We start from the raw sequence: 2,641 nt of genomic DNA, 5'->3' as shown, positions 1-2,641 counted from the left end.
GAGGAGCTGTCCAAGGCCGAGCAGGAGATCGCCGCCCTGGTCGAGCAGGTCCGGCCGGGCCTGGGGGGTTTTGGGGATGGTTTTGGGGTGATTTGGGGTGGTTTGGGGGAGTTTTGGGGTGATTTGGGATGGTTATGGGGAGTTACGGGATGGTTTAGGGTCATTTAGGGGCATTCTTGGAGGTTTGGGGGAGATTTGGGATGGTTTAGGGGAGTTTTGGGGTGGTTATGGGGAGATTTGGGATGGTTTGGGGGTGTTTTGGGAGGATTTGGGGTGGTTTAGGGGGGTTAAAGGATGGTTCATGGTCATTTAGGGGCATTTTGGGAGGTTATGGGGAGATTTGGGATGGTTATGGGTGGGGAGGTTATGGGGAGATTTGGGATGGTTATGGGGGGTTTTGGGATGGTTTATAGGGGATTTTGAGATGATTTGGGGTGGTTATGGGGAGATTTGGGATGGTTATGGGGAGTTTTGGGATGGTTATGGGGAGTTTTGGGATGGTTTGGGGAGATTTGGGATGGTTTGGGGAGATTTGAGATGGTTATGGGGAGTTTTGGGATGGTTTGGGGGTGTTTTGGGATGGTTATGGGGGGGTTTGAGATGATTTGGGGTGGTTATGGGGAGTTTTGGGAGGATTTGAGATGGTTTTAGGGAGGTTTGGGGTGGTTTTGGGGGGGCTTTGGATTGATTTGGGATGGTTTAGGGGAGTTTTGGGCTGGTTTATGGTCATTTAGGGGCATTTTGGGAGGTTTGGGGGAGATTTGGGATGGTTGGGGGGAGTTACGGGATGGTTTTTGGGGGTTTTGGGGTGATTTGGGATGGTTTAGGGGCATTTAGGGGCATTTTGGGATGGTTTGGGGTGATTTGGGATGGTTTTGGGGAGTTTTGGGATGGTTTAGGGTCATTTAGGGGCGTTCTGGGAGGTTTGGAGGGGTTTGGGGGGGTTTGGGGTGATTTGGGATGGTTTTGGGGAGTTTTGGGATGGTTTATGGTCATTTAGGGGCATCCTGGGAGGTTTGGGGGAGATTTGGGATGGTTTTTGGGGAGTTTTGGGGTGGTTTTGGGGAGTTACGGGCTGGTTATGGGTAGTTTTGGGATGGTTTGGGGGAATTTTGGGAGGTTTGGGGGTGTTTTGGGAGGATTTGGGGGATTTTTGGGGCGATTTGGGGGGGTTTGGGGGGTTTTGGGATGGGTTTTGGGGTGGTTTTGTGGAGTTTTGGGATGGTTTGGGGGAGTTACGGGATGGTTTGGGGGAGTTACGGGATGGTTTTTGGGGGGTTTTGGGGTGATTTGGGATGGTTTTGGGGAGTTACAGGAGGGTTTTGGGGAGTTACGGGATGGTTTGCGGTCATTTAGGGGCATTCTGGGAGGTTTGGAGGGGTTTTGGGGGGGTTTGGGGTGATTTGGGATGGTTTGGGGGTGTTTTGGGAGGATTTAGGATGGTTTTGGGGAGTTTTGGGATGGTTTTTGGAGAGGTTTTGGGGTGATTTGGGGTGGTTTAGGGGAGTTTTGGGATGGTTCGTGGTCATTTAGGGGCATTCTTGGAGGTTTGGGGGAGATTTGGGATGGTTTGGGGGTGTTTTGGGAGGATTTGGGATGGTTTTGGCGAGTTTTGGGGTGGTTTTGGGGGGTTTTGGGGTGATTTGGGGTGGTTTGGGGGAGTTTTGGGATGATTTAGGGGTGTTTTGGGAGGATTTCGGATGGTTTTAGGGAGTTTTGGAATGATTCGGGGGCATTTTGGGACGGTTGGGGGTCATTTAGGTGCATTCTGGGAGGTTTGGGGGATTTTTGGGGTGATTTAGAGTCACTTAGGGTCATTTTGGGATGGTTTAGGGACGTTTCAGGAGGATTTGGGGGAGATTTGGGGCATTTTGGGATGATTTAGGATCACTTAGGGTTGTTCTGGGATGGTTTTGGGGTGTTTTGAGATGATTAAGGGGCAATTTGGGATGATTTAGGGGCATTTTGGGATGGTTTAGGGTCGTTTAGGGGCATTCTGGGAGGTTTGGAGGGGTTTTGGGGCGATTTTGGGATGGGTATGGGGAGTTTTGGGATGGTTTAGGGGAGTTTTGGGATGATTTAGGGGAATTTTGGGATGATTTAGGGGTGTTTAGGGGCATTCTGGGAATATTTAGGGGAATTACGGGATGATTTTGGGGCGTTTTGGGAGCATTAGGGGAGTTTTGGGATGGTTTCAGGGTGTTTGAGGGCATTTTGGGACAATTTAGGGGAATTTTGGGGCGATTTGGAAGGATTTTGGGGCGTTTTGGGATGGTTTAGGGGAGTTTTGGGGCGACTTGGGGGATTTTGGGGGCAATTTGGGATGATTTAGGAGAATTTTGGGATGGTTTAGGGGCATTTTGGGATGATTTAGGGGGACTTAGGGACATTCTGGGAGTTTTGGGGTGTTCAGGGTCAGTTGGGGTCGTTTTGGGATGATTTGGGGGCATTTTGGGATGATTTGGGGACATTTTGGGATGATTTAAGGGCATTTTGGGATGATTTAGGGGCATTTTGGGGTGATTTGGGGGCATTTGGGGATGATTTGGGGGCATTTTGGGATGATTTGGGGACATTTTGGGATGATTTAAGGGCATTTTGGGATGATTTAGGGGCATTTTGGGGTGATTTGGGGGCATTT

Source organism: Corvus brachyrhynchos, unplaced genomic scaffold (genome assembly GCF_000691975.1).
Source record: "Corvus brachyrhynchos isolate BGI_N302 unplaced genomic scaffold, ASM69197v1 scaffold159, whole genome shotgun sequence".
Lineage (NCBI taxonomy): Eukaryota > Metazoa > Chordata > Aves > Passeriformes > Corvidae > Corvus > Corvus brachyrhynchos.
Note: the sequence above shows the minus strand (reverse complement) of the source record.